Source organism: Harmonia axyridis, chromosome 1 (genome assembly GCF_914767665.1).
Source record: "Harmonia axyridis chromosome 1, icHarAxyr1.1, whole genome shotgun sequence".
Taxonomy (NCBI): Eukaryota; Metazoa; Arthropoda; class Insecta; order Coleoptera; family Coccinellidae; genus Harmonia; species Harmonia axyridis.
In genome coordinates this window covers 37052438-37064946 of record NC_059501.1, presented here as the reverse complement: position 1 = coordinate 37064946, position 12509 = coordinate 37052438, and the positions used below count along the sequence as shown (strand labels likewise).

General features: G+C 33.0%; 1 long non-coding RNA gene across 2 annotated transcripts; it reads right to left on the bottom strand.

Moving 5' to 3' along the window:
• Positions 1–5039: 5039 nt before the first annotated feature.
• On the bottom strand, positions 5040–10725 carry LOC123688798. 2 transcript variants are annotated; one of them, XR_006750112.1, is made up of 4 exons: positions 10650–10725; positions 10430–10583; positions 9084–10370; positions 5040–5365 (listed from the first exon to the last, which is right to left on the bottom strand). It is a non-coding gene; the product is annotated as an uncharacterized LOC123688798 (long non-coding RNA). The 2 variants fall into 2 exon arrangements; XR_006750111.1 differs by having other exon boundaries at positions 10430–10657.
• Positions 10726–12509: the final 1784 nt, after the last annotated feature.

Genomic DNA, 12509 nt, shown 5'->3' with positions numbered 1-12509 from the left:
TTCATATTCTAGAATGCAGAGCGAATCTGGTGCCTATAATACATTATTGCAATTAATCCAGATCCAGAAGATGAATTAGATGATTGGTATGCTTAATTTCAGCATATTTGGTTGCCGTGGATGGGAAGTACTCTCATAATGACCATATCTAGCTCAAAATATGAACCCAATTGTTAATTGGATTCATACATCATGGAAACAAGGAATTTGCTGGAAATTTGAACCTAATGATTTGTGCAGGACGGTATTCTCGTGATTAGTGCATTCATTTAGATAGGCCGTACACTACAGATTTCCCATCAGCTGATCTTTTAATTGGGCTTCTCAATGCCATGGAGAAGCCTACACTGTGAATTTGTTTTTTGAATGTGGAAAGGGCGGTTTGACTCTCATTTAACTTGTTGAGCAGCAGATATTCGAACAGCACAGTACCTACGCGATTGTGCACTTAATTCTTTCTGCTTCTTCTATGCGTTGTATTTGTGTAGGAGCAAGCATAGAGGTAATGATAACTCTCTCAAGTCAATCAGAAATTCAATTGAGGAGAATGATAAACCAGATAAATGACATAAAATTTCATTTGTTTTTGTTGTGGAGTATCGGAGAATTTTTTTAATTTTAGAGCATCGGACTAGTGATTCGGATGTTGCGGGTTCGAGTCCCGCTTGAGGAGGTACTTTTTTCAGAACAAGAACGATTTGCTGAAAGCACAAATTGAACTTACGCAATATAACTGGAATATTGCTTGAGGCTTCAAATTCTTATTTTACATGCAGGTGCAAATTCCAATCTACTGAATCGGCATTTTTGAAATGAACAGAAACCCAAAATTTCGAACTGTCATATATTAATTGACAAAAAAACTGCAATACCCAGAAGGAGCTGTTTGAATAAAAATTTTTTTTTGTAAAATATAGATAGTATAACAAGAAGTAAATGATTGAAACTTGGAGAAAAAACGAAGGTTTTACAATTTTTTTTAATATTGTCTTTGTCCACCTCGATATCTATATCGGGTGTCCCAAGGTGAGTGGCCTATTAGATTATTATGGAAACTATTGATGGTAAAGATTTCAAATTTTGTGGATAGATATTTGGCCATGTAAGGTACATTTTTGAAATAATTTCACATTTCCAGTGTTGCCGGATGTACGACAATTTGGCAACAACTTTGTTATTTTAAATGGGACATCAGGTATTTCAATTTCTTTTATGATACTCCATAAAATATTAAATCTCTTCACTTCTACTTTTCCATCCCTATCTTTAACGGTTTTTGAGTTATTAATTATTTTTCGAAATTTTTGATCAAATTGGCGTATTACAAAAATGACTCTAGTTCGCTCAATATTTGAGATTTAAGTCAGAAATTTTGCAAGTCACTAGATATTGATCTGATCTGTGTCACTGCTTTTGAATTATGGTTGTCAATAATACAGGACGGACCAAAAAAAATCATCATTTGCCAAGTTACAAAACTGTAAAAAAGTCCATTTTTTTCAAATTAGACACCTAGTATATTTTTCAATTTTTGGAATCAGTACAACACACTCTACAATTTTTCTATTCACGTCCCTATACCTATCTCAACTGGAGTCCGAGTTATATGCGTTATATGTGTATATCTTTCTTGAGCCATTATTTATAGAAAAACCTCGGAACAAAACACCTGTTAGGCAATAATTGTTTATTTTGACACTTATGGATTGAACTGATTCATTGATTTATCCATCTATGAACGACATAGAGAAAATAACAATACAAAAGAAATTAACTTATTGAATCAATGTGAAATCTAATAAACGCATATAACTCGGAATCCAGTTGAGATAGGTATAGGGACGTGAATAGAAAAATTGTAGAGTGTGTTGTGCTGATTCCAAAAATTGAAAAATATACTAGATGTCTAATTTGAAAAAATAGACTTTTTTACAATTTTGTAACTTGGAAAATGATGATTTTTTTTGATCCGTCCTGTATTATTGACAACCATAATTCAAAAGCAGTGACACAGATCAGATCAATATCTAACGACTTGCAAAATTTCTGACTTAAATCTCAAATATTGAGCGAACTAGAGTCATTTTCATAATACGCCAATTTGATCTGAAATTTCGAAAAATAATTAATAACTCAAAAACCGTTGAAGATAGGGATGGAAAAGTAATAGTGAATAGATTTAATATTTTATGGAGTATCATAAAAAAAATAGAAATACCGGATGTCCCATTTAAAATAACAAAGTTGTTGCCAAATTGTCGTACATCCGGCAACACTGGAAATGTGAAATTATTTCAAAAATGTACCTTACATGGCCAAATATCTATCCACAAAATTTGAAATCTTTACCATCAATAGTTTCCATAATAATCTAATAGGCCACTCACCTTGGGACACCCGATATACAGGGTGTTTCCTAAACATGCGGCAAAAATTCAGGGGGTTGTTCCTTGGACTATTCTAAGAATATTTTGTCCTTTGATGATTTTTGAAAAACCTATTTGTTTCGAAGATATAGGGGAAACAAAATTTCAGATAATAACATTTTATTATGAAAAATTACATGAAAATTCAACTCAACCTACAAAAACTGTTGAAAATGACCACCTCTAGCCAGCATACAAGCATCCAATCTTCTCCTCATTGACTGCCGAACCCTTTCAAAAACACCAGGATCATTTCTTATTAAGTTACACCCAGCAATGATCCGATTTCGCAAGTCTTCCACATTTTCTACTGGAGTGGTATAAACTAATGATTTTAGATGGCCCCATAGGAAATAATCTGAGGGGTTTAGTAATTGGAATGTTGTTAAACAAATTTAAAAATAAATTGTACCTACTTAGTAAACACAGTGTGGTACGCATTTTTATTTAAACTATTATTAATTTTAAAAATATGAAAAATGTTGTTCGCCCTGTATCTTCGAAACAAAGAGGTTTTTCAAAAATCATCCAAGGACAAAACATGCTTAAAATAGTCCAAGGAACAACCTCCTGAATTTTTGCCGCATGTTTAGGAAACACCCTGTATAATCCATACACTCCCCCAGACGCAGACGTCTCGGCATTGATGCAATAAGAGGGTCTATTTCTGCTTAAGGGATACTAAGTATCCTAAGCTACGCTACCTATAATTCATGTCTCAAAGCCGACAAAGTCCGTGAGGGCTTGGATAAATTTCCAAGCCTTCTACCCATGATTTCCCCAACATGCTCTATGGGCGAAGGATTGGGGGATCTGGGCGGCCATGGCAGAAGATTCATCAGGGTCGCTTCGAAAAAGTTTAAACTAACTCTGGCAAAATGAGGTCGGACATTATCTTGCTGAAATATTGGATTCTCGAGCCGGTTGGGGTAAGGGAGAACATATGGCTCCACTATTTATTGAAGGTGACGCAGCGCTGTCATGTTACCTCGAATAAAGACCAAAAGTGACCTAATTGCATTTGCAATATCACCCCATACCATAACGCCTACTGTCTGGTGTACATGACGCTCAACATCAAATTGAGGTTCAGGTTTTTCTCCTCGACGTCGTCTAACCCTTAACCCTTCTTCGGCCATCATGTGCACCCAAGGAGAATCGAGATTCATCAGAAAAGACTGATGCCATTCCACATTCCAATGTTCACGTTATCTGCACCACTGTAATCGTTGCCGGTGATGCTAAACCGCCAGAGGTAACGCAAGATGGGGTCGATAATGCTGCAGTCCAAAAACCTTATCTGGCGGTAAACTGTTCGGACAGTTACAGGATGGCCTTGTTCTCCTAACCACTCATTAGCCAAAGATCGAGTTGTCACAAATCGGTCTCTAATGGCCATAAATCTTAGACGTCAATCTTGAACTTCATTTGTGCCCCTTCGACGTGCGGTGCTTACTCTTCTTCGATTTTGGGCATTATCAAACCACGCTTGACAACATCTCATAATAATTGTTGGAATTTTGTTCATACGGTTAGCGATTTCTCGAATTGACAACCCCGCCTCCTGTAGACCAATAATTCGACCTCTTTTAAATTCACTAAGCTGGCCATAAATTCCGCGTACACGTGCACTAGGCATTTTAAATACAGCTAAAAATCGACTTTGGATCTCCTCGAACAGCTGGTTTGTTGTAAAATTTAAAAAATTTGCTAAAAACGACTTCAATATTCAAGTAAAAAACATGTTTACATGAATAAACCTTCACGAGTTTTTCTTCGAAATCAATAATTTACTCTTTGCTATACTATCTGTTTTACAAAAAAAAAAAAAATTCAATTTGAACAGCTCCTTTTGGGTGTTGCAGTTTCTTTGTCAGTTAGTATATTTAAGGATTACTCCATTAATTATATTAACCGCGGCATTTGAGATGCAATCCCACCCTAAAATTTCAAGTTTCTAGGACCTTCCGTTCCAAAGTTTATACGTCTTGAGGGTCTGACGGACGAACAGAATCGAATTTGAGGACTATTTATCATCCGTGAAGACTTATCGTTCGAGAATCGAGACAACTAATAAATAAAGTTTTAGACCGTTGGTACTTCTATAATTAGTTGTTTCCGAATCAAACAAACCATACAATACAAAAAAAAACAAATACTATCCGGATATTTTGTAGTATTAAAATTTGAAACAAATCAAATACAATTGGAATTATTTGAATCGATTTAATCAATACGTGAACTTCTTCCTGGAATGATTATTATGGTTGAACATCGATCAATTATCTTGATTATAATGTTGCTAATGGAAAATGAGTACGTAGGCGTTTCCAATCATCTTGAATTTATTGCCGAAGGTAAGACAATATCTATGACGTAAACAGAGTTGAATAGAAGAACCTGAGATTCATGGAAAGGACAATATGAACCAAGGTTATTTTGGAATTCATCATGACAAAAAAGAAGTTTATCAATAGGAAATCAATTTTTTTAGTCTTTAGAAGATGATGATATGATCTCACTCGGTGATTATATTCGAGTTGATTATTGATTTGTAATGATTCGTCAATATTCATTTACCTATTGAGGTGTGAGGATAAAAATGAAACTGCATTGAGTCCGAAATTTATTTCATTTGAATTGAATGATAATTTAATTATTTATTCATATTTCAAGGATTATATACACAATATATTTCAATAATTCATTGAACTCAATTATCAAATCCTTCACTGATAATATTCCCAATTGTTTCCATGGACCTCTGACGGATTCGATGATTTTACTGTTTTGAAATTGTCGTATCCTAGTTCAAGTCGAGCTTCTCTTCTGTTACTTGGTACAACAATTGGTTCAAATTCTTCATAATCTGGAATATTTGCATTCTGCACTGTATGAAATAAAACCAGTATGAATATGAAGAACAGGATTCTCGATACCTGAGGATGAATTAAAAATATTAGTTAACTTTTGCAATTCAATTTGGATAGAGTTGGTGTTTTTGAAATCGGAGACTTCATAACAATAATACAATAGACAAAAAATGAATTGAATCTCAAAATGAAATATATGTTTATATAAGGTGTCCCATTTCAAGAATACATTCGAAGAACTCAATATCTTTGAAATGGATGACATTCTTGAAAAACTACCAACGGGATGCTTTCTGATGAATCTGCTGCTCAAAAACAGAAAAATATAGTGTATCCCATTTGAAAAACGCAAACTCTCCATTATATCTCTCAAACGGTAATTAATTTCTATGATCTGTTATACGTTACACATAAACTAAGTCTCATAGTTCTCGAGATACATGTGACGCAGCGAGCATAGTTTTTGGGACACCCTGTACTCTACGAAAATAAAAACGGCTTTTTAACTGAAATTTGGCGAAACATCCCTGACCTCCACAGCTCACATCACGAAACAAAATATGGTTATGCAGTAACAAACTATATATGTATTCAATTTGTCATTTGATTATCGTCAAACGAAATAAATTTTTTTCCCCATTTTGATACTATTCGCAAAATGAAAAACGAAATAGTTTTTACCCAGTTTTATTCACATCATACCGAGCTCCTAAGTTAGAGAAGTTACAAAAGCAGGAAATGAAGAGCAAATGTTATTAACGAGGTCATTAACAACGCTCAGTGGTCCTTCATCCAAAAATCTTCGAGGGCAAAGCCGATAAACAAATAATATTATGAAAGTAAAATAAATTATCTTAGGTCGCTCTCTATTAGAGCGTCAATCATTATCATTGTAAAATTATAATATTGATAGATTCCTAATATGTATTTCTGTGGAAGTGTTTACGCGCTGAATATGTTTATTTCATTTTGTTCTTCCTAAACCTTCATGGTATTGGCACTCAATTCCAATTTTTTTAAGTCATTGAATGCAATTTGTAGTGATATTTCAGAACTACAAGATAATTGAAAAAATGTTTTGATATGCCAACAGAAAGTCTGACGACTTGATTGAGATTAATCTACTAGCATATATTTAATTCTAGGAATAGTGAAACAAAATCTATCGTTACGTAATAAAGCTTATCTCAGAGAAAAAAAGAAGAAAAATTGTATAGTTAAATTAGGAACGACAATGTTTATATCGGATTGATCATCTGGCGAGTTGATTGAGATAAATCTACTAGCATATTCAATTCTAAGAATAATGAAACAAAATCTATCGTTACGCAATATAGCTTTTCTCAGAAAAAAAAAGTATGGTTAAATTAGGAACAACAATGGTTATGTCGGACTGATCGTCTTAGCACCTTAATCTGTATTGAATTTTACCCTTCAGTATAATATACAAATTTTTATTTATGTTAACATCCCGATACTGAGACACAAATGAAATTAAAAACCTCGTAGGAAGTTTCACTTTTGACAGGACGTACTTGTAAAGGGTGTTTTTTTTTAGAGCTATAGAACATTGAATTGCAATCAAACAACGATGGATTATTCGATTGACATGAATTTTATTTATTCGCAAGATAATATTGTGGCATTACATTTCAAATATGATTTCTGGCATATGACCGCCACGGCTGGCTCGGATGTAGTCCAATCTGGAAGTCCAATTTTCGATGACCTTTTCCAACATTTGTGGCCGTATATCGGTAATAACGCGGCGAATATTGTCTTCCAAATGGTCAAGGGTTTGTGGCTTATCCGCATAGACCAACGACTTTACATAGCCCCACAGAAATCACAAGATCTTGGAGGCCAATCCACAGGTCCAAAACGTGAAATTAGGCGGTCACCAAACGTGTCTTTCAATAAATCGATTGTGGCACGAGCTGTGTGACATGTTGCGCCGTCTTGTTGGAACCACAGCTCCTGGACATCATGGTTGTTCAATTGAGGAATGGAAAAGTTAGTAATCATGGCTCTATACCGATCACCATTGACTGTAACGTTCTGGCCATCATCGTTTTTGAAGAAGTACGGAACAATGATTCCACCAGCCATACGCGATACGTATTCCGCACAGAACCATTATTTTCGAAAAAAAATTGCACTATTTGCAAGGGTTGTTCAGGCGTGAGTCTATTCATGATGAATTGCCAAACCAAACTGAGAATAAATCACTTGACAGCTGTTAAATCAGTCGCCATCTTGAACAGTAATACCAACTTGAAGTTATATACCTCGAAAAAAAAAACACCCGTTACATGTGATTTCCTGTCTGAGATTATTTGACAAAAATTGATCGCTGTTCATTCATCGAAAATTTTACGGTCAATACCTCAGAGGTCAATACATATTCATTTTGTGAAAATATCAACGTCAATGGATAATGTTTTATTGCTTTGGTGTCTAACCTATACTTGGGCCGAATTTGAGACTCGTCTATCATTTAGTCATGTTCGTTTATTTCACTACGTTTAGAAAATGTTTTGCAATTTTTACGATGGACAACATAATTGATTGAACACAAAATGTATTTTGAATTGCATATGGAATTTTTGTACTATAGTGCTGAAAATATTACATAAAACGTTGAAAGAGACCAAATTCGTGAAAATTCATAATTCATTTTGTACCACCTCAACGAATTCTACACAGTTCTTCTAAAATATGGTTCTATTTTTTTCCTGAAACAAAACATTACTTCCAAGCATCCGTCAATTCATACTGAGTCAATTAATGAAATGTTTTGAAAATTCAACCAATTCTCAACATTTTATTACTAGATTTCTAGATTCTTTCGAATAACTTTAATTGACAGTAAATTCACACTATGAAAAAAGAATAACTACATGAATATTTTCTTGGAATACTTCGAAGGTTGAAAAAAGAGACTAATTCAACAAAAAAATCATTATTTTTTTCTTATTATAAAATATCTTATTGATTTAGAAAATACCCTTACAACATTATTGATCAGTGATTTGTTGGGCCTAATTTATTTCTTTGAGCTTTGCATAGTGTTTGAAGATTTTCATTTATTGAACTTTTAATTCATTGAAGCAAATATTAAGGAAAAACATTGCAACATATAGACTGGATGAAATTTTCAATACTATGGTGATACTGAATAAAATATATTTCATCGAGAAATCTGACTGTTCAGGTTTGAACAATCAACTGATATGCGGATGAACTCCGACAGACACATTTGCTTTATGGAATTTGTAACCAGAATGTTATTTGCTTTATAGGATATTTTCCAACGATTCATGGAACATTATCCATTTAGATTTGATAAAAATAAATAAGAGCACTTTTTAATTTCCACAGATTTTTAATTTTTCCGACAGTTGTTTCGCCGCCTAAGCGGCTTCATTAAGGTCACATTGTAAAGTGTAGTAAGTAAGCATGTAAGCTTGTAAGGACCGAATCAATTAAATACATATTCATTCAGCCTTTTTTTGGAATTGATAGATACATTTGTAGGACTAGACCCAATTTATAAATTAATGGGGAGTTTTGAGTGAGTTGTACGAAAAAAACTCGAGTGTGTTCTATTGTTCCAAAAAAATATCGATTCCTGTGTATTGATGTATATTTTATTTTTTTATGAATAAATAACTTTTTATTGTTGAAGAAATGTGCATATTTCATTGAAAATATACGCAGACTAGATTTATATGAACTAGTGAAAAAAAAGTGATATACAAAGAGGATTGAAAAAAAAACATACCGAGTACATTTTAACTTCTACTGCCTCGTCTTCGAAACCACAGAAAACAATGAGCAATTAAACCTGAGCAACTTCCAACGCAACTTGCAATCATATAAATTATTTATGGAAATTTCATGCTTGGTTCTTCTGCCTGCACGTAGTAACATCAATATCTATACCACTATGAATTTTCACCTTTCTGAATCATAAAATATACTGACCATGACTGTTCACAGTCTCATGAATTACTGAAAAAAAATCATTGTGGTATCTACTTAGCAGGATTTCTAACTGGACTAATTTAATTAAAACCAAAGTAGACGGAGGATATTGCAAAATTTCTAATGATTGCACCTCTTTAAGTCGTGCTGAAGGCTCGTCATGTGCAACAAGGTGTGTAATGAGTTTCACTCCTTTTCTGTTCATCTGAATAATACGTCAGCTAACATAAATCACATTAGAAATCGATATCTCAAACGGTCCAGATCTGTATCAGTCGACACTTGGTTTTGAAATATAACTCTTATGAGAAATAGTCGATGGTGAAGGAGTGGCAAAAAAAGGATCGAACTTCATTCTTTTTTTTTGGTATTTAATTTTTTTCCCTTTGAAGCTTCCTAACTAAGGAAAACTACATGGGTGAATCCTTCTACTTGGACATATTGGAAGCCTTAGGTATGTATTCATAACTGATCCATAAAAGTATAACAAAGTTTTTTCAAACTGTATGGAAATATACAATCACAAATTTCTAGCCCACTCTAGATCAAGAACGAAGTATAAAGTATTCATATATTTACTTATTTTATTTGTATAAGATTTACATAACAACTATGTAAATAATTAACTAGAGTAATAAATCATTTTTCTCAAATTAAAATTGAATATAAACTAATATATAACTAATATAATAATATAATATAATATAACTAGTTGAATTAATTATATAGGTATAATTGAAACAAACTCAGTAATTTGAAAGAAAAAAAAATATGTTTATAATGAAATTTCATCTTGATATATCTAACTCATCTTTGTGTTGTTTTTGTAATATCTACTATATAAAAAAAATCATCAACTTGAAGATTCGCCTCCCTGGAGAAGAAATGGTAGAGAGGGGTTTTCGCATATAAATTTTCACCAGTGATGATGATGATGTCCATGATGGTGGTGATGGGAATGATGATGTTGATAATGATGATGATGAGGTCGTGGATGGTAGCAGTGGGGATAACAAGGCAGAGCGCTTCTCTTCAAGATTGCACATTGTGAAGATCCCATTAGAAGCGTAACCAACAGAAATAGCTGAAAAATGGTTATTTAGTTCTGGAAGAAGAAAACAATTGTATAAAGATTTAACTCACCAGAAACAGTTTGGTTGTCATGTTTCTTTCGAAAGAAATAAAAATATATGAAGAGCGGATAAGATAATTCCCTTTTTATATGGAATTATTGGCAGAACTTTTGTTTGTTCATACTCCACAAAATGAGCACTTATTCGAAAGAATTGCCAAGGACCTATTTTCAGTAGATATAGACTCATGATTTGAGAATAATACGTATCGATTATTTACTTTTTCTCACCTTCCATTTAGCACTTCAACTCGGAAATTCCAAACTATCTATTTGTTATCATAGGTTGAAGATATTTTCCAGAATAACTCACAAATCGGAATGACCAATGAATAAATTATTGAATATTATTCGACCTTCTTTATAACTACCTCCCTATTATTCGACCGCAAAAAAAAATGTAAACTCCTATGGAATATGTTTTTTCAACTGGGTATGAATTTTAGAATTTTTGCGAATTATATTTACTCAGATATTTTGATATTCTCGATAACAATTTCTTAATAGCAAATGATTCAATCATAAATCCGAAGAATATCTACATCGCCTTTTCGGGAGTAACTTTCATTTCCCAACTCTCAGTCGGTTTTGTGGAAATATGTGAAAATATGTGGAAATATTACTTTTTGATTTTTTTGTGGTTCTGGTTACGCTATAAATATAAAATTTCACAAGAAATTTCGAATGGTTAATCTTCATATACAGGCAAATTATAAACCCGATCGCATGTGTTGTGTCGGAAATATTTAGTATTTGTTTTCTAATATTCAGCTTGAATAATTCTGAAATTGGTCACGGTAATTATTTGAGTAATTATTGTGTAATTTTTTTCCAATATTCATTTTAAATTTTCTCTGATCCTGATTAAATGATCAATACGAAAAATCTGGACGAGCCTTTAAATCTAAAAAAAAATAATTTAAAATTAAAACAAAATTTTAAACGTCTATGTTTACGGAACATCTGTCGGATGTTGTGGAAATTTTTAGGTTCGAATATCAAATGTTGCGATTAAGTAATCCGCGAGCTCAACCGCGTAATTTTCGAATCTGCCCTAAAAATTTCAAGTTTCTATATTATTCCTTTCGAAAGTTAAAGATACAGATGGACAAGGAGAATTTAATATGAGGTCGTATTATCATTTTAGTAAATAATAATCAGTGCAATTGTGACAAAACATATTTCGAATTTCTTGTATCTTTAGATCTTTGGAATCTATTTTTGAAAATATAATTTGTTCATTCATGGATCGTGCTTTGTCATTTAATTTACGCAAATAGCTCACATAGTTTCTGGGAAAAGCTGACCACGGTTTAAGGTGCATGGCATATTTTTAAATGCACTGAAATTTTAATTTTGAATATAGTTTCTTTGCAGAAAGAAACAAAAAAATATGGAGATAATAATGTCGTACAGGCTCTATTGAAATTTCAGTATATTTTTATTTTCATCATATCATTGTACGGATTTATTATATTCTAGAAGATGATAGTTGAGCTTCTATTGCGTAATGATAGTCATCAACTTTATGACTTCGAAAATGATTGAGTGTTATTTGAATAATCACTGAATTTTATGTGAGATGGCAGGTTTGAATCTAAGTATATATAAAACCGCTTGCACATATACGTCAAACTATAAACGTAAAATCACAGCCCAAACGGGACCATCTAGAGCAAAAATGACAAGAATAAGACCCCCCTCAAAATCGTCTGGAGATCCCGGGAAAAATCCCAAACCTTCGATTCTCCCCGCGGTTTTCGAGTATACGGGGTGTTTCGGATCATTTTGACATTTCAAGTCTCATATTTCTGTGGTATCTGTGGACAATTTGGCTGTCAGTGTCATGTTAATAATAAATATTCCATTTCGATATATGAAAGTTCTTGAAAAAGTTTGCAGTTTCCAAAATTGTTATTCTTTAAATAAATGCCGACAGATAAAATGCAAAGTCTTCGGCGAATCGAAAATTCGATAGATATTTGTCAAAATTTGGAAATGAACATTGATATCATCGAATGCATTTTCAGTTCAGGTTCGTTTGAAGGGTTTGTATAATTATTGATTCCATTGGATGAATGTTACTTTATT